We start from the raw sequence: 18,063 nt of genomic DNA, 5'->3' as shown, positions 1-18,063 counted from the left end.
CGTCCTGCGATTCAATTAAATTAGAAAAGTCTGATTTATCTTTCGGTTGAACAGATCATCTTAAACCTAATAAAAACTGAAAGTGTTTTCAATATTATAGTAACAATACTGTGATTGCAAAATTAAAAAGGAATTTCAATGAGCAAGAGGCAGATGAAATATGACCCTAGATTTGAGCAATATTGATGAATATTTGTAAAACACTTATTTATAAACTATTCAAAATATGGGATTGAGTTTAAAATGTGTTCTTTTTTAATACAACATAGGTATTCTTGTTTACAGATTAGGAATCCTTGCTTGTTTAACATTAGAATACATATTAAGACACTTTAACACAGGCACAGAATTTGATCACCAATACTAAATTAATGATCCCTACTGTATCACTAAATTAGGTGCTGTGGCTAAGTGGTTAAAGCGCCTGTCTCGTAAACAGGAAATCCTGAGTTCAAATCTCAGTAGCACCTTATTATTGGTCCTTACATGTAAAAATAATTTTCATCACGCAAATGTTTAATACATTTTAAAAAGAAAAGTGTTGTTCTGTGAACATTAGAATGGGTCATCTTAAATTGAAAAACAAAAAAACGTGGTATTGTGAAGATTTTCAAAGTAATGCTTTGAATGAAAAAGGGAAAAAAGAGTGACAAAGAGCAAAATAGAGATGAAAAATCATTCTAGAGTTGAAATCAAGTAATGCATTCTTAAAGAAGGCATAATTAAAACATTTATGAACAGGATAAGCAATATATCAATGAGGTGTTTATCAATAGGATCAGTATCCTCGTCTAAAGTAGTTGAGTAGAGCGTTTTCTGAACTGAGAAATGATTATGAAAGTGAAAAACTCAGGATTCTCTTGAACACCATATGGCAAACTGTTCCTTAAAGCATTTTCAAGAGGGTGCTCTGGCTTAGCTGGTTAAAGCGCCTGTCTAGTAAACAGGAGATCCTGAGTTCAAATCTCAGCAGTACCTTTCTTTCCTCATTCTTAAATAAAAAACTATTTTCATTAAGTCGTACTGCGATTCAATTCAATTAGAAAAGTTCAATTTATCTTTTGGTTGAACAGATCATCTTAAACCTAATAAAAACTGAAAGTGTTTTCAATATTATAGTAACAATACTGTGATTGCAAAAATCAAAAAGGTATTTCAATGAGCAAGAGGCAGATGAAATATAACCCTAGATTTGAGCAATATTGATGAATATATGTAAAACACTTATTTATGAACTATTCAAAATATGGGATTGAGTTTAAAATGTGTTATTTTGTAATACAACATAGCTATTCTTGTTTACAGATTAGGAATCCTTGCTTGTTTAACATTAGAATACATATTAAGACACTTTAACACAGGCACAGAATTTGATCACCAATACTAAATTAATGATCCCTTCTGTATCACTAAAAAAGGTGTTGTGGCTAAGTGGTTAAAGCGCCTGTCTCGTAAACAGGAAATCCTGAGTTCAAATCTCAGCAGCACCTTATTATTGGTCCTTACATGTAAAAATAATTTTCATCACGCAAATGTTTAATACATTTTAAAAAGAAAAGTGTTGTTCTGTGAACATTAGAATGGGTCATCTTAAATTGAAAAACAAAAAAACATGGTATTGTGAAGATTTTCAAAGTAATGCTTTGAATGAAAAAGGGAAAAAAGAGTGACAAAGAGCAAAATAGAGATAAAAAATCATTCTAGAGTTGAATTCAAGTAATGCATTCTTAAAGAAGGCATAATTAAAACATTTATGAACAGGATAAGCAATATATCAATGAGGTATTTATCAATAGGATCAGTATCCTCGTCTAAACTATTTGAGTAGTGCGTTTTCTGAACTGAGAAATGATTATGAAAGTGAAAAACTCAGGTTTCTCTTGAACACCATATGGCAAACTGTTCCTCAAAACTTTATCAAGAGGGTGCTGTGGCTTAGCTGGTTAAAGTGCCTCTCTAGTAAACAGGAGATCCTGAGTTCAAATCTCAGCAGTGCCTTGCTTTCCTCATTCTAATATAAAAAACTATTTTCATTAAGTCGTCCTGCGATTCAATTCAATTAGAAAAGTCTGATTTATCTTTCGGTTGAACAGATCATCTTAAACCTAATCAAAACTGAAAGTGTTTTCAATATTATAGTAACAATACCTTGATTGCAAAAATCAAAAAGGTATTTCAATGAGCAAGAGGCAGATGAAATATAACCCTAGATTTGAGCAATATTGATGAATATATGTAAAACAATTATTTATGAACTATTCAAAATATGGGATTGAGCTTAAAATGTGTTCTTTTGTAATACAACATAGCTATTCTTGTTTACAGATTAGGAATCCTTGCTTGTTTAACATTAGAATACATATTAAGACACTTTAACGCAGGCACAGAATTTGATCACCAATACTAAATTAATGATCCCTTCTGTATCACTAAAATAGGTGCTGTGGCTAAGTGGTTAAAGTGCCTGTCTCGTAAACAGGAAATCCTGAGTTCAAATCTCAGCAGCACCTTATTATTGGTCCTTACATGTAAAAATAATTTTCATCACGCAAATGTTTAATACATTTTAAAAAGAAAAGTATTGTTCTGTGAACATTAGAATGGGTCATCTTAAATTGAAAAACAAAAAAACGTGGTATTGTGAAGATTTTCAAAGTAATGCTTTGAATGAAAAAGGGAAAAAAGAGTGACAAAGAGCAAAATAGAGATGAAAAATCATTCTAGAGTTGAAATCAAGTAATGCATTCTTAAAGAAGGCATAATTAAAACATTTATGAACAGGATAAGCAATATATCAATGAGGTGTTTATCAATAGGATCAGTATCCTCGTCTAAAGTAGTTGAGTAGAGCGTTTTCTGAACTGAGAAATGATTATGAAAGTGAAAAACTCAGGATTCTCTTGAACACCATATGGCAAACTGTATCTTAAAGCATTTTCAAGAGGGTGCTCTGGCTTAGCTGGTTAAAGCGCCTGTCTAGTAAACAGGAGATCCTGAGTTCAAATCTCAGCAGTACCTTTCTTTCCTCATTCTTAAATAAAAAACTATTTTCATTAAGTCGTACTGCGATTCAATTCAATTAGAAAAGTTCGATTTATCTTTTGGTTGAACAGATCATCTTAAACCTAATAAAAACTGAAAGTGTTTTCAATATTATAGTAACAATACTGTGATTGCAAAAATCAAAAAGGTATTTCAATGAGCAAGAGGCAGATGAAATATAACCCTAGATTTGAGCAATATTGATGAATATATGTAAAACACTTATTTATGAACTATTCAAAATATGGGATTGAGTTTAAAATGTGTTATTTTGTAATACAACATAGCAATTCTTGTTTACAGATTAGGAATCCTTGCTTGTTTAACATTAGAATACATATTAAGACACTTTAACACAGGCACAGAATTTGATCACCAATACTAAATTAATGATCCCTTCTGTATCACTAAAATAGGTGCTGTGACTAAGTGGTTAAAGCGCCTGTCTCGTAAACAGGAAATCCTGAGTTCAAATCTCAGCAGCACCTTATTATTGGTCCTTACATGTAAAAATAATTTTCATCACGCAAATGTTTAATACATTTTAAAAAGAAAAGTGTTGTTCTGTGAACATTAGAATGGGTCATCTTAAATTGAAAAACAAAAAAACGTGGTATTGTGAAGATTTTCAAAGTAATGCTTTGAATGAAAAAGGGAAAAAAGAGTGACAAAGAGCAAAATAGAGATAAAAATTCATTCTAGAGTTGAATTCAAGTAATGCATTCTTAAAGAAGGCATAATTAAAACATTTATGAACAGGATAAGCAATATATCAATGAGGTGTTTATGAATAGGATCAGTATCCTCGTCTAAACTATTTGAGTAGTGCGTTTTCTGAACTGAGAAATGATTATGAAAGTGAAAAACTCAGGTTTCTCTTGAACACCATATGGCAAACTGTTCCTTAAAGCATTTTCAAGAGGGTGCTGTGGCTTAGCTGGTTAAAGCGCCTGTCTAGTAAACAGGAGATCCTGAGTTCAAATCTCAGCAGTGCCTTGCTTTCCTCATTCTTAAATAAAAAAATTATTTTCATTAAGTCGTCCTGCGATTCAATTACATTAGAAAAGTCTGATTTATCTTTCGGTTGAACAGATCATCTTAAACCTAATAAAAACTGAAAGTGTTTTCAATATTATAGTAACAATACTGTGATTGCAAAAATCAAAAAGGTATTTCAATGAGCAAGAGGCAGATGAAATATAACCCTAGATTTGAGCAATATTGATGAATATATGTAAAACACTTATTTATGAACTAATCAAAATATGGGATTGAGTTTAAAATGTGTTCTTTTGTAATACAACATAGCTATTCTTGTTTACAGATTAGGAATCCTTGCTTGTTTAACATTAGAATACTTATTAAGACACTTTAACACAGGCACAGAATTTGATCACCAATACTAAATTAATGATCCCTTCTGTATCACTAAAATAGGTGCTGTGACTAAGTGGTTAAAGCGCCTGTCTCATAACCAGGAAATCCTGAGTTCAAATCTCAGCAACACCTTATTATTGGTCCTTACATGTAAAAATAATTTTCATCACGCAAATTTTTAATACATTTTAAAAAGAAAAGTGTTGTTCTGTGAACATTAGAATGGGTCATCTTAAATTGAAAAACAAAAAAACGTGGTATTGTGAAGATTTTCAAAGTAATGCTTTGAATGAAAAAGGGAAAAAAGAGTGACAGAGAGCAAAATAGAGATGAAAAATCATTCTAGAGTTGAAATCAAGTAATGCATTCTTAAAGAAGGCATAATTAAAACATTTATGAACAGGATAAGCAATATATCAATGAGGTGTTTATCAATAGGATCAGTATCCTCGTCTAAAGTAGTTGAGTAGAGCGTTTTCTGAACTGAGAAATGATTATGAAAGTGAAAAACTCAGGATTCTCTTGAACACCATATGGCAAACTGTTCCTTAAAGCATTTTCAAGAGGGTGCTGTGGCTTAGCTGGTTAAAGCGCCTGTCTAGTAAACAGGAGATCCTGAGTTCAAATCTCAGCAGTACCTTTCTTTCCTCATTCTTAAATAAAAAACTATTTTCATTAAGTCGTCCTGCGATTCAATTCAATTAGAAAAGTTCGATTTATCTTTTGGTTGAACAGATCATCTTAAACCTAATAAAAACTGAAAGTGTTTTCAATATTATAGTAACAATACTGTGATTAAAAAAATCAAAAAGGTATTTCAATGAGCAAGAGGCAGATGAAATATAACCCTAGATTTGAGCAATATTGATGAATATATGTAAAACACTTATTTATGAACTATTCAAAATATGGGATTGAGTTTAAAATGTGTTATTTTGTAATAAAACATTGCTATTCTTGTTTACAGATTAGGAATCCTTGCTTGTTTAACATTAGAATACATATTAAGACACTTTAACACAGGCCCAGAATTTGATCACCAATACTAAATTAATGATCCCTTCTGTATCACTAAAATATGTGCTGTGACTAAGTGGTTAAAGCGCCTGTCTCGTAAACAGGAAATCCTGAGTTCAAATCTCAGCAGCACCTTATTATTGGTCCTTACATGTAAAAATAATTTTCATCACGCAAATGTTTAATACATTTTAAAAAGAAAAGTGTTGTTCTGTGAACATTAGAATGGGTCATCTTAAATTGAAAAACAAAAAAACGTGGTATTGTGAAGATTTTCAAAGTAATGCTTTGAATGAAAAAGGGAAAAAAGAGTGACAAAGAGCAAAATAGAGATAAAAAATCATTCTAGAGTTGAATTCAAGTAATGCATTCTTAAAGAAGGCATAATTAAAACATTTATGAACAGGATAAGCAATATATCAATGAGGTGTTTATGAATAGGATCAGTATCCTCGTCTAAACTATTTGAGTAGTGCGTTTTCTGAACTGAGAAATGATTATGAAAGTGAAAAACTCAGGTTTCTCTTGAACACCATATGGCAAAATGTTCCTTAAAGCATGTTCAAGAGGGTGCTGTGGCTTAGCTGGTTAAAGCGCCTGTCTAGTAAACAGGAGAACCTGAGTTCAAATCTCAGCAGTGCCTTGCATTCCTCATTCTTAAATAAAAAAATTATTTTCATTAAGTCGTCCTGCGATTCAATTACATTAGAAAAGTCTGATTTATCTTTCGGTTGAACAGATCATCTTAAACCTAATAAAAACTGAAAGTGTTTTCAATATTATAGTAACAATACTGTGATTGCAAAAATCAAAAAGGTATTTCAATGAGCAAGAGGCAGATGAAATATAACCCTAGACTTGAGCAATATTGATGAATATATGTAAAACACTTATTTATGAACTAATCAAAATATGGGATTGAGTTTAAAATGTGTTCTTTTGTAATACAACATAGCTATTCTTGTTTACAGATTAGGAATCCTTGCTTGTTTAACATTAGAATACTTATTAAGACACTTTAACACAGGCACAGAATTTGATCACCAATACTAAATTAATGATCCCTTCTGTATCACTAAAATAGGTGCTGTGACTAAGTGGTTAAAGCGCCTGTCTCATAACCAGGAAATCCTGAGTTCAAATCTCAGCAGCACCTTATTATTGGTCCTTACATGTAAAAATTATTTTCATCACGCAAATGTTTAATACATTTTAAAAAGAAAAGTGTTGTTCTGTGAACATTAGAATGGGTCATCTTAAATTGAAAAACAAAAAAACGTGGTATTGTGAAGATTTTCAAAGTAATGCTTTGAATGAAAAAGGGAAAAAAGAGTGACAAAGAGCAAAATAGAGATGAAAAATCATTCTAGAGTTGAAATCAAGTAATGCATTCTTAAAGAAGGCATAATTAAAACATTTATGAACAGGATAAGCAATATATCAATGAGGTGTTTATCAATAGGATCAGTATCCTCGTCTAAAGTAGTTGAGTAGAGCGTTTTCTGAACTGAGAAATGATTATGAAAGTGAAAAACTCAGGATTCTCTTGAACACCATATGGCAAACTGTTCCTTATAGCATTTTCAAGAGGGTGCTGTGGCTTAGCTGGTTAAAGCGCCTGTCTAGTAAACAGGAGATCCTGAGTTCAAATCTCAGCAGTACCTTTCTTTCCTCATTCTTAAATAAAAAACTATTTTCATTAAGTCGTCCTGCGATTCAATTCAATTAGAAAAGTTCGATTTATCTTTTGGTTGAACAGATCATCTTAAACCTAATAAAAACTGAAAGTGTTTTCAATATTATAGTAACAATACTGTGATTGCAAAAATCAAAAAGGTATTTCAATGAGCAAGAGGCAGATGAAATATAACCCTAGATTTGAGCAATATTGATGAATATATGTAAAACACTTATTTATGAACTATTCAAAATATGGGATTGAGTTTAAAATGTGTTATTTTGTAATACAACATAGCTATTCTTGTTTACAGATTAGGAATCCTTGCTTGTTTAACATTAGAATACATATTAAGACATTTTAACACAGGCACAGAATTTGATCACCAATACTAAATTAATGATCCCTTCTGTATCACTAAAATAGGTGCTGTGACTAAGTGGTTAAAGTGCCTGTCTCGTAAACAGGAAATCCTGAGTTCAAATCTCAGCAGCACCTTATTATTGGTCCTTACATGTAAAAATAATTTTCATCACGCAAATGTTTAATACATTTTAAAAAGAAAAGTGTTGTTCTGTGAACATTAGAATGGGTCATCTTAAATTGAAAAACAAAAAAACGTGGTATTGTGAAGATTTTCAAAGTAATGCTTTGAATGAAAAAGGGAAAAAAGAGTGACAAAGAGCAAAATAGAGATAAAAAATCATTCTAGAGTTGAATTCAAGTAATGCATTCTTAAAGAAGGCATAATTAAAACATTTATGAACAGGATAAGCAATATATCAATGAGGTGTTTATGAATAGGATCAGTATCCTCGTCTAAACTATTTGAGTAGTGCGTTTTCTGAACTGAGAAATGATTATGAAAGTGAAAAACTCAGGTTTCTCTTGAACACCATATGGCAAAATGTTCCTTAAAGCATTTTCAAGAGGGTGCTGTGGCTTAGCTGGTTAAAGCGCCTGTCTAGTAAACAGGAGAACCTGAGTTCAAATCTCAGCAGTGCCTTGCATTCCTCATTCTTAAATAAAAAAATTATTTTCATTAAGTCGTCCTGCGATTCAATTACATTAGAAAAGTCTGATTTATCTTTCGGTTGAACAGATCATCTTAAACCTAATAAAAACTGAAAGTGTTTTCAATATTATAGTAACAATACTGTGATTGCAAAAATCAAAAAGGTATTTCAATGAGCAAGAGGCAGATGAAATATAACCCTAGACTTGAGCAATATTGATGAATATATGTAAAACACTTATTTATGAACTAATCAAAATATGGGATTGAGTTTAAAATGTGTTCTTTTGTAATACAACATAGCTATTCTTGTTTACAGATTAGGAATCCTTGCTTGTTTAACATTAGAATACTTATTAAGACACTTTAACACAGGCACAGAATTTGATCACCAATACTAAATTAATGATCCCTTCTGTATCACTAAAATAGGTGCTGTGACTAAGTGGTTAAAGCGCCTGTCTCATAACCAGGAAATCCTGAGTTCAAATCTTAGCAGCACCTTATTATTGGTCCTTACATGTAAAAATTATTTTCATCACGCAAATGTTTAATACATTTTAAAAAGAAAAGTGTTGTTCTGTGAACATTAGAATGGGTCATCTTAAATTGAAAAACAAAAAAACGTGGTATTGTGAAGATTTTCAAAGTAATGCTTTGAATGAAAAAGGGAAAAAAGAGTGACAAAGAGCAAAATAGAGATGAAAAATCATTCTAGAGTTGAAATCAAGTAATGCATTCTTAAAGAAGGCATAATTAAAACATTTATGAACAAGATAAGCAATATATCAATGAGGTGTTTATGAATAGGATCAGTATCCTCGTCTAAAGTAGTTGAGTAGAGCGTTTTCTGAACTGAGAAATGATTATGAAAGTGAAAAACTCAGGATTCTCTTGAACACCATATGGCAAACTGTTCCTTAAAGCGTTTTCAAGAGGGTGCTGTGGCTTAGCTGGTTAAAGCGCCTGTCTAGTAAACAGGAGATCCTGAGTTCAAATCTCAGCAGTGCCTTGCTTTCCTCATTCTTAAATAAAAAATTATTTTCATTAAGTCGTCCTGCGATTCAATTCAATTAGAAAAGTCTGATTTATCTTTCGGTTGAACAGATCATCTTAAACCTAATCAAAACTGAAAGTGTTTTCAATATTATAGTAACAATACTGTGATTGCAAAAATCAAAAAGGTATTTCAATGAGCAAGAGGCAGATGAAATATAACCCTAGATTTGAGCAATATTGATGAATATATGTAAAACAATTATTTATGAACTATTCAAAATATGGGATTGAGTTTAAAATGTGTTCTTTTGTAATACAACATAGCTATTCTTGTTTACAGATTAGGAATCCTTGCTTGTTTAACATTAGAATACATATTAAGACACTTTAACACAGGCACAGAATTTGATCACCAATACTAAATTAATGATCCCTTCTGTATCACTAAAATAGGTAGTGTGGCTAAGTGGTTAAAGCGCCTGTCTCATAAACAGGAAATCCTGAGTTCAAATCTCAGCAGCACCTTATTATTGGTCCTTACATGTAAAAATAATTTTCATCACGCAAATGTTTAATACATTTTAAAAAGAAAAGTATTGTTCTGTGAACATTAGAATGGGTCATCTTAAATTGAAAAACAAAAAAACGTGGTGTTGTGAAGATTTTCAAAGTACTGTTTTGAATGAAAAAGGGAAAAAAGAGTGACAAAGAGCAAAATAGACATAAAAAATCATTCTAGAGTTGAATTCAAGTAATGCATTCTTAAAGAAGGCATAATTAAAACATTTATGAACAGGATAAGCAATATATCAATGAGGTGTTTATGAATAGGATCAGTATCCTCGTCTAAACTATTTGAGTAGTGCGTTTTCTGAACTGAGAAATGATTATGAAAGTGAAAAACTCAGGTTTCTCTTGAACACCATATGGCAAACTGTTCCTTAAAGCATTTTCAAGAGGGTGCTGTGGCTTAGCTGGTTAAAGCGCCTGTCTAGTAAACAGGAGATCCTGAGTTCAAATCTCAGCAGTGCCTTGCTTTCCTCATTCTTAAATAAAAAAATTATTTTCATTAAGTCGTCCTGCGATTCAATTAAATTAGAAAAGTCTGATTTATCTTTCGGTTGAACAGATCATCTTAAACCTAATAAAAACTGAAAGTGTTTTCAATATTATAGTATCAATACTGTGATTGCAAAAATCAGAAAGGTATTTCAATGAGCAAGAGGCAGATGAAATATAACCCTAGATTTGAGCAATATTGATGAATATATGTACAACACTTATTTATGAACTATTCAAAATATGGGATTGAGTTTAAAATGTGTTCTTTTGTGATACAACATAGCTATTCTTGTTTACAGATTAGAAATCCTTGCTTGTTTAACATTAGAATACATATTAAGACACTTTAACACAGGCACAGAATTTGATCACCAATACTAAATTAATGATCCGTTCTGTATCACTAAAATAGCTGCTGTGGCTAAGTGGTTAAAGCGCCTGTCTCATAAACAGGAAATCCTGAGTTCAAATCTCAGCAGCACCTTATTATTGGTCCTTACATGTAATAATAATTTTCAGCACGCAAATGTTTAATACATTTTAAAAAGAAAAGTGTTGTTCTGTGAACATTAGAATGGGTCATCTTAAATTGAAAAACTAAAAAACGTGGTATTGTGAAGATTTTCAAAGTAATGCTTTGAATGAAAAAGGGAAAAAAGAGTGACAAAGAGAAAAATAGACATAAAAAATCATTCTAGAGTTGAATTCAAGTAATGCATTCTTAAAGAAGGCATAATTAAAACATTTATGAACAGGATAAGCAATATATCAATGAGGTGTTTATGAATAGGATCAGTATCCTCGTCTAAACTATTTGAGTAGTGCGTTTTCTGAACTGAGAAATGATTATGAAAGTGAAAAACTCAGGTTTCTCTTGAACACCATATGGCAAACTGTTCCTTAAAGCATTTTCAAGAGGGTGCTGTGGCTTAGCTGGTTAAAGCGCCTGTCTAGTAAACAGGAGATCCTGAGTTCAAATCTCAGCAGTGCCTTGCTTTCCTCATTCTTAAATAAAAAAATTATTTTCATTAAGTCGTCCTGCGATTCAATTAAATTAGAAAAGTCTGATTTATCTTTCGGTTGAACAGATCCTTTTAAACCTAATAAAAACTGAAAGTGTTTTCAATATTATAGTAACAATACTGCGATTGCAAAAATCAAAAAGGTATTTCAATGAGCAAGAGGCAGATGAAATATAACCCTAGATTTGAGCAATATTGATGAATATATGTAAAACACTTATTTATGAACTATTCAAAATATGGGATTGAGTTTAAAATGTGTTCTTTTGTAATACAACATAGCTATTCTTGTTTACAGATTAGGAATCCTTGCTTGTTTAACATTAGAATACATATTAAGAGACTTTAACACAGGCACAGAATTTGATCACCAATACTAAATTAATGATCCCTTCTGCATCACTAAAATAGGTGCTGTGGCTAAGTGGTTAAAGCGCCTGTCTCGTAAACAGGAAATCCTGAGTTCAAATCTCAGCAGCACCTTATTATTGGTCCTTACATGTAAAAATTATTTTCATCACGCAAATGTTTAATACATTTTAAAAAGAAAAGTGTTGTTCTGTGAACATTAGAATGGGTCATCTTAAATTGAAAAACAAAAAAACGTGGTATTGTGAAGATTTTCAAAGTAATGCTTTGAATGAAAAAGGGAAAAAAGAGTGACAAAGAGCAAAATAGAGATGAAAAATCATTCTAGAGTTGAAATCAAGTAATGCATTCTTAAAGAAGGCATAATTAAAACATTTATGAACAGGATAAGCAATATATCAATGAGGTGTTTATCAATAGGATCAGTATCCTCGTCTAAAGTAGTTGAGTAGAGCATTTTCTGAACTGAGAAATGATTATGAAAGTGAAAAACTCAGGATTCTCTTGAACACCATATGGCAAACTGTTCCTTAAAGCATTTTCAAGAGGGTGCTGTGGCTTAGCTGGTTAAAGCGGCTGTCTAGTAAACAGGAGATCCTGAGTTCAAATCTCAGCAGTACCTTTCTTTCCTCATTCTTAAATAAAAAACTATTTTCATTAAGTCGTACTGCGATTCAATTCAATTAGAAAAGTTCGATTTATCTTTTGGTTGAACAGATCATCTTAAACCTAATAAAAACTGAAAGTGTTTTCAATATTATAGTAACAATACTGTGATTGCAAAAATCAAAAAGGTATTTCAATGAGCAAGAGGCAGATTAAATATAACCCTAGATTTGAGCAATATTGATGAATATATGTAAAACACTTATTTATGAACTATTCAAAATATGGGATTGAGTTTAAAATGTGTTATTTTGTAATACAACATAGCTATTGTTGTTTACAGATTAGGAATCCTTGCTTGTTTAACATTAGAATACATATTAAGACACTTTAACACAGGCACAGAATTTGATCACCAATACTAAATTAATGATCCCTTCTGTATCACTAAAATAGGTGCTGTGACTAAGTGGTTAAAGCGCCTGTCTCGTAAACAGGAAATCCTGAGTTCAAATCTCAGCAGCACCTTATTATTGGTCCTCACATGTAAAAATAATTTTCATCACGCAAATGTTTAATACATTTTAAAAAGAAAAGTGTTGTTCTGTGAACATTAGAATGGGTCATCTTAAATTAAAAAACAAAAAAACGTGGTATTGTGAAGATTTTCAATGTAATGCTTTGAATGAAAAAGGGAAAAAAGAGTGACAAAGAGCAAAATAGAGATAAAAAATCATTCTAGAGTTGAATACAAGTAATGCATTCTTAAAGAAGGCATAATTAAAACATTTATGAACAGGATAAGCAATATATCAATGAGGTGTTTATGAATAGGATCAGTATCCTCGTCTAAACTATTTGAGTAGTGCGTTTTCTGAACTGAGAAATGATTATGAAAGTGAAAAACTCAGGTTTCTCTTGAACACCATATGGCAAACTGTTCCTTAAAGCATTTTCAAGAGGGTGCTGTGGCTTAGCTGGTTAAAGCGCCTGTCTAGTAAACAGGAGATCCTGAGTTCAAATCTCAGCAGTGCCTTGCATTCCTCATTCTTAAATAAAAAAATTATTTTCATTAAGTCGTCCTGCGATTCAATTACATTAGAAAAGTCTGATTTATCTTTCGGTTGAACAGATCATCTTAAACCTAATAAAAACTGAAAGTGTTTTCAATATTATAGTAACAATACTGTGATTGCAAAAATCAAAAAGGTATTTCAATGAGCAAGAGGCAGATGAAATATAACCCTAGATTTGAGCAATATTGATGAATATATGTAAAACACTTATTTATGAACTAATCAAAATATGGGATTGAGTTTAAAATGTGTTCTTTTGTAATACAACATAGCTATTCTTGTTTACAGGTTAGGAATCCTTGCTTGTTTAACATTAGAATACTTATTAAGACACTTTAACACAGGCACAGAATTTGATCACCAATACTAAATTAATGATCCCTTCTGTATCACTAAAATAGGTGCTGTGACTAAGTGGTTAAAGCGCCTGTTTCATAACCAGGAAATCCTGAGTTCAAATCTCAGCAGCACCTTATTATTGGTCCTTACATGTAAAAATAATTTTCATCACGCAAATGTTTAATACAGTTTAAAAAGAAAAGTGTTGTTCTGTGAACATTAGAATGGGTCATCTTAAATTGAAAAACAAAAAAACGTGGTATTGTGAAGATTTTCAAAGTAATGCTTTGAATGAAAAAGGGAAAAAAGAGTGACAAAGAGCAAAATAGAGATGAAAAATAATTCTAGAGTTGAAATCAAGTAATGCATTCTTAAAGAAGGCATAATTAAAACATTTATGAACAGGATAAGCAATATATCAATGAGGTGTTTATCAATAGGATCAGTATCCTCGTCTAAAGTAGTTGAGTAGAGCGTTTTCTGAACTGAGAAATGATTATGAAAGTGAAAAACTCAGGATTCTCTTGAACACCATATGGCAAACTGTTCCTTAAAGCATTTTCAAGAGGGTGCTGTGGCTTAGCTGGTTAAAGCGCCTGTCTAGTAAACAGGAGATCCTGAGTTCAAATCTCAGCAGTGCCTTGCTTTCCTCATTCTTAAATAAAAAAATTATTTTCATTAAGTCGTCCTGCGATTCAATTACATTAGAAAAGTCTGATTTATCTTTCGGTTGAACAGATCATCTTAAACCTAATAAAAACTGAAAGTGTTTTCAATATTATAGTAACAATACTGTGATTGCAAAAATCAAAAAGGTATTTCAATGAGCAAGAGGCAGATGAAATATAACCCTAGATTTGAGCAATATTGATGAATATATGTAAAACCCTTATTTATGAACTATTCAAAATATGGGATTGAGTTTAAAATGTGTTATTTTGTAATACAACATAGCTATTCTTGTTTACAGATTAGGAATCCTTGCTTGTTTAACATTAGAATACATATTAAGACACTTTAACACAGGCACAGAATTTGATCACCAATACTAAATTAATGATCCCTTCTGTATCACTAAAATAGGTGCTGTGACTAAGTGGTTAAAGCGCCTGTCTCGTAAACAGGAAATCCTGAGTTCAAATCTCAGCAGCACCTTATTATTGGTCCTTACATGTAAAAATAATTTTCGTCACGCAAATGTTTAATACATTTTAAAAAGAAAAGTGTTGTTCTGTGAACATTAGAATGGGTCATCTTAAATTGAAAAACAAAAAAACGTGGTATTGTGAAGATTTTCAAAGTAATGCTTTGAATGAAAAAGGGAAAAAAGAGTGACAAAGAGCAAAATAGAGATAAAAAATCATTCTAGAGTTGAATTCAAGTAATGCATTCTTAAAGAAGGCATAATTAAAACATTTATGAACAGGATAAGCAATATATCAATGAGGTGTTTATGAATAGGATCAGTATCCTCGTCTAAACTATTTGAGTAGTGCGTTTTCTGAACTGAGAAATGATTATGAAAGTGAAAAACTCAGGTTTCTCTTGAACACCATATGGCAAACTGTTCCTTAAAGCATTTTCAAGAGGGTTCTGTGGCTTAGCTGGTTAAAGCGCCTGTCTAGTAAACAGGAGATCCTGAGTTCAAATCTCAGCAGTGCCTTGCTTTCCTCATTCTTAAATAAAAAAAATGATTTTCATTAAGTCGTCCTGCGATTCAATTAAATTAGAAAAGTCTGATTTATCTTTCGGTTGAACAGATCATCTTAAACCTAATAAAAACTGAAAGTGTTTTCAATATTATAGTAACAATACTGTAATTGCAAAAATCAAAAAGGTATTTCAATGAGCAAGAGGCAGATGAAATATAACCCTAGGTTTGAGCAATATTGATGAATATATGTAAAACACTTATTTAGGAACTAATCAAAATATGGGATTGAGTTTAAAATGTGTTCTTTTGTAATACAACATAGCTATTCTTGTTTACAGATTAGGAATCCTTGCTTGTTTAACATTAGAATACTTATTAAGACACTTTAACACAGGCACAGAATTTGATCACCAATACTAAATTAATGATCCCTTCTGTATCACTAAAATAGGTGCTGTGACTAAGTGGTTAAAGCGCCTGTCTCATAACCAGGAAATCCTGAGTTCAAATCTCAGCAGCACCTTATTATTGGTCCTTACATGTAAAAATAATTTTCATCACGCAAATGTTTAATACAGTTTAAAAAGAAAAGTGTTGTTCTGTGAACATTAGAATGGGTCAACTTAAATTGAAAAACAAAAAAACGTGGTATTGTGAAGATTTTCAAAGTAATGCTTTGAATGAAAAAGGGAAAAAAGAGTGACAAAGAGCAAAATAGAGATGAAAAATCATTCTAGAGTTGAAATCAAGTAATGCATTCTTAAAGAAGGCATAATTAAAACATTTATGAACAGGATAAGCAATATATCAATGAGGTGTTTATCAATAGGATCAGTATCCTCGTCTAAAGTAGTTGAGTAGAGCGTTTTCTGAACTGAGAAATGATTATGAAAGTGAAAAACTCAGGATTCTCTTGAACACCATATGGCAAACTGTTCCTTAAAGCATTTTCAAGAGGGTGCTGTGGCTTAGCTGGTTAAAGCGCCTGTCTAGTAAACAGGAGATCCTGAGTTCAAATCTCAGCAGTGCCTTTCTTTCCTCATTCTTAAATAAAAAACGATTTTCATTAAGTCGTCCTGCGATTCAATTCAATTAGAAAAGTTCAATTTATCTTTTGGTTGAACAGATCATCTTAAACCTAATAAAAACTGAAAGTGTTTTCAATATTATAGTAACAATACTGTGATTGCAAAAATCAAAAAGGTATTTCAATGAGCAAGAGGCAGATGAAATATAACCCTAGATTTGAGCAATATTGATGAATATATGTAAAACACTTATTTATGAACTATTCAAAATATGGGATTGAGTTTAAAATGTGTTATTTTGTAATACAACATAGCTATTCTTGTTTACAGATTAGGAATCCTTGCTTGTTTAACATTAGAATACATATTAAGACACTTTAACACAGGCACAGAATTTGATCACCAATACTAAATTAATGATCCCTTCTGTATCACTAAAATAGGTGCTGTGACTAAGTGGTTAAAGCGCCTGTCTCGTAAACAGGAAATCCTGAGTTCAAATCTCAGCAGCACCTTGTTATTGGTCCTTACATGTAAAAATAATTTTCGTCACGCAAATGTTTAATACATTTTAAAAAGAAAAGTGTTGTTCTGTGAACATTAGAATGGGTCATCTTAAATTGAAAAACAAAAAAACGTGGTATTGTGAAGATTTTCAAAGTAATGCTTTGAATGAAAAAGGGAAAAAAGAGTGATAAAGAGCAAAATAGAGATAAAAAATCATTCTAGAGTTGAAATCAAGTAATGCATTCTTAAAGAAGGCATAATTAAAACATTTATGAACAGGATAAGCAATATATCAATGAGGTGTTTATCAATAGGATCAGTATCCTCGTCCAAAGTAGTTGAGTAGAGCGTTTTCTGAACTGAGAAATGATTAGGAAAGTGAAAAACTCAGGATTCTCTTGAACACCATATGGCAAACTGTTCCTTAAAGCATTTCCAAGAGGGTGCTGTGGCTTAGCTGGTTAAAGCGCCTGTCTAGTGAACAGGAGATCCTGAGTTCAAATTTCAGCAGTGCCTTGATTTCCTCATTCTTAAATAAAAAACTATTTTCATTAAGTCGTACTGCGATTCAATTCAATTAGAAAAGTTCGATTTATCTTTTGGTTGAACAGATCATCTTAAACCTAATAAAAACTGAAAGTGTTTTCAATATTATAGTAACAATACTGTGATTGCAAAAATCAAAAAGGTATTTCAATGAGCAAGAGGCAGATGAAATATAACCCTAGATTTGAGCAATATTGATGAATATATGTAAAACACTTATTTATGAACTATTCAAAATATGGGATTGAGTTTAAATTGTGTTCTTTTGTAATACAACATAGCTATTCTTGTTTACAGATTAGGAATCCTTGCTTGTTTAACATTAGAATACTTATTAAGACACTTTAACACAGGCACAGAATTTGATCACCAATACTAAATTAATGATCCCTTCTGTATCACTAAAATAGGTGCTGTGGCTAAGTGGTTAAAGCGCTTGTCTCGTAAACAGGAAATCCCGAGTTCAAATCTCAGCAGCACCTTAATATTGGTCCTTACATGTAAAAATAATTTTCATCACGCAAATGTTTAATACATTTTAAAAAGAAAAGTGTTGTTCTGTGAACATTAGAATGGGTCATCTTTAATTGAAAAACAAAAAAACGTGGTATTGTGAAGATTTTCAAAGTAATGCTTTGAATGAAAAAGGGAAAAAAGAGTGACAAAGAGCAAAATAGAGATAAAAAATCATTCTAGAGTTGAATTCAAGTAATGCATTCTTAAAGA

The 18,063-nt window shown here is 31.4% G+C and overlaps 20 non-coding genes across 20 annotated transcripts; all 20 read left to right on the top strand.

The window, feature by feature from the left end:
- Positions 1 to 397: 397 nt before the first annotated feature.
- TRNAT-CGU (transfer RNA threonine (anticodon CGU)) lies at positions 398 to 470 on the top strand. The gene has a single exon. It is a non-coding gene; the product is annotated as a tRNA-Thr (tRNA).
- A 947-nt stretch (positions 471 to 1,417) lies between these two features.
- Positions 1,418 to 1,490, top strand: TRNAT-CGU (transfer RNA threonine (anticodon CGU)). The gene has a single exon. It is a non-coding gene; the product is annotated as a tRNA-Thr (tRNA).
- A 947-nt stretch (positions 1,491 to 2,437) lies between these two features.
- TRNAT-CGU (transfer RNA threonine (anticodon CGU)) lies at positions 2,438 to 2,510 on the top strand. The gene has a single exon. It is a non-coding gene; the product is annotated as a tRNA-Thr (tRNA).
- Positions 2,511 to 3,457: 947 nt separating this feature from the next.
- Positions 3,458 to 3,530, top strand: TRNAT-CGU (transfer RNA threonine (anticodon CGU)). The gene has a single exon. It is a non-coding gene; the product is annotated as a tRNA-Thr (tRNA).
- Positions 3,531 to 3,964: 434 nt separating this feature from the next.
- TRNAT-AGU (transfer RNA threonine (anticodon AGU)) lies at positions 3,965 to 4,038 on the top strand. Its single transcript has one exon. It is a non-coding gene; the product is annotated as a tRNA-Thr (tRNA).
- A 947-nt stretch (positions 4,039 to 4,985) lies between these two features.
- TRNAT-AGU (transfer RNA threonine (anticodon AGU)) lies at positions 4,986 to 5,059 on the top strand. Its single transcript has one exon. It is a non-coding gene; the product is annotated as a tRNA-Thr (tRNA).
- Positions 5,060 to 6,005: 946 nt separating this feature from the next.
- Positions 6,006 to 6,079, top strand: TRNAT-AGU (transfer RNA threonine (anticodon AGU)). The gene has a single exon. It is a non-coding gene; the product is annotated as a tRNA-Thr (tRNA).
- Positions 6,080 to 7,026: 947 nt separating this feature from the next.
- On the top strand, positions 7,027 to 7,100 carry TRNAT-AGU (transfer RNA threonine (anticodon AGU)). The gene has a single exon. It is a non-coding gene; the product is annotated as a tRNA-Thr (tRNA).
- Positions 7,101 to 7,539: 439 nt separating this feature from the next.
- TRNAT-CGU (transfer RNA threonine (anticodon CGU)) lies at positions 7,540 to 7,612 on the top strand. Its single transcript has one exon. It is a non-coding gene; the product is annotated as a tRNA-Thr (tRNA).
- A 434-nt stretch (positions 7,613 to 8,046) lies between these two features.
- TRNAT-AGU (transfer RNA threonine (anticodon AGU)) lies at positions 8,047 to 8,120 on the top strand. Its single transcript has one exon. It is a non-coding gene; the product is annotated as a tRNA-Thr (tRNA).
- A 947-nt stretch (positions 8,121 to 9,067) lies between these two features.
- On the top strand, positions 9,068 to 9,141 carry TRNAT-AGU (transfer RNA threonine (anticodon AGU)). Its single transcript has one exon. It is a non-coding gene; the product is annotated as a tRNA-Thr (tRNA).
- Positions 9,142 to 10,087: 946 nt separating this feature from the next.
- On the top strand, positions 10,088 to 10,161 carry TRNAT-AGU (transfer RNA threonine (anticodon AGU)). The gene has a single exon. It is a non-coding gene; the product is annotated as a tRNA-Thr (tRNA).
- A 947-nt stretch (positions 10,162 to 11,108) lies between these two features.
- Positions 11,109 to 11,182, top strand: TRNAT-AGU (transfer RNA threonine (anticodon AGU)). Its single transcript has one exon. It is a non-coding gene; the product is annotated as a tRNA-Thr (tRNA).
- A 440-nt stretch (positions 11,183 to 11,622) lies between these two features.
- On the top strand, positions 11,623 to 11,695 carry TRNAT-CGU (transfer RNA threonine (anticodon CGU)). The gene has a single exon. It is a non-coding gene; the product is annotated as a tRNA-Thr (tRNA).
- Positions 11,696 to 12,642: 947 nt separating this feature from the next.
- Positions 12,643 to 12,715, top strand: TRNAT-CGU (transfer RNA threonine (anticodon CGU)). Its single transcript has one exon. It is a non-coding gene; the product is annotated as a tRNA-Thr (tRNA).
- Positions 12,716 to 13,149: 434 nt separating this feature from the next.
- On the top strand, positions 13,150 to 13,223 carry TRNAT-AGU (transfer RNA threonine (anticodon AGU)). The gene has a single exon. It is a non-coding gene; the product is annotated as a tRNA-Thr (tRNA).
- A 947-nt stretch (positions 13,224 to 14,170) lies between these two features.
- TRNAT-AGU (transfer RNA threonine (anticodon AGU)) lies at positions 14,171 to 14,244 on the top strand. Its single transcript has one exon. It is a non-coding gene; the product is annotated as a tRNA-Thr (tRNA).
- A 440-nt stretch (positions 14,245 to 14,684) lies between these two features.
- On the top strand, positions 14,685 to 14,757 carry TRNAT-CGU (transfer RNA threonine (anticodon CGU)). The gene has a single exon. It is a non-coding gene; the product is annotated as a tRNA-Thr (tRNA).
- A 1,456-nt stretch (positions 14,758 to 16,213) lies between these two features.
- TRNAT-AGU (transfer RNA threonine (anticodon AGU)) lies at positions 16,214 to 16,287 on the top strand. Its single transcript has one exon. It is a non-coding gene; the product is annotated as a tRNA-Thr (tRNA).
- A 439-nt stretch (positions 16,288 to 16,726) lies between these two features.
- Positions 16,727 to 16,799, top strand: TRNAT-CGU (transfer RNA threonine (anticodon CGU)). Its single transcript has one exon. It is a non-coding gene; the product is annotated as a tRNA-Thr (tRNA).
- Positions 16,800 to 18,063: the final 1,264 nt, after the last annotated feature.

Source organism: Triturus cristatus, chromosome 8 (assembly GCF_964204655.1).
Source record: "Triturus cristatus chromosome 8, aTriCri1.1, whole genome shotgun sequence".
NCBI classification, from domain to species: Eukaryota; Metazoa; Chordata; class Amphibia; order Caudata; family Salamandridae; genus Triturus; species Triturus cristatus.
This window is presented reverse-complemented; position numbering and strand designations above follow the sequence as displayed.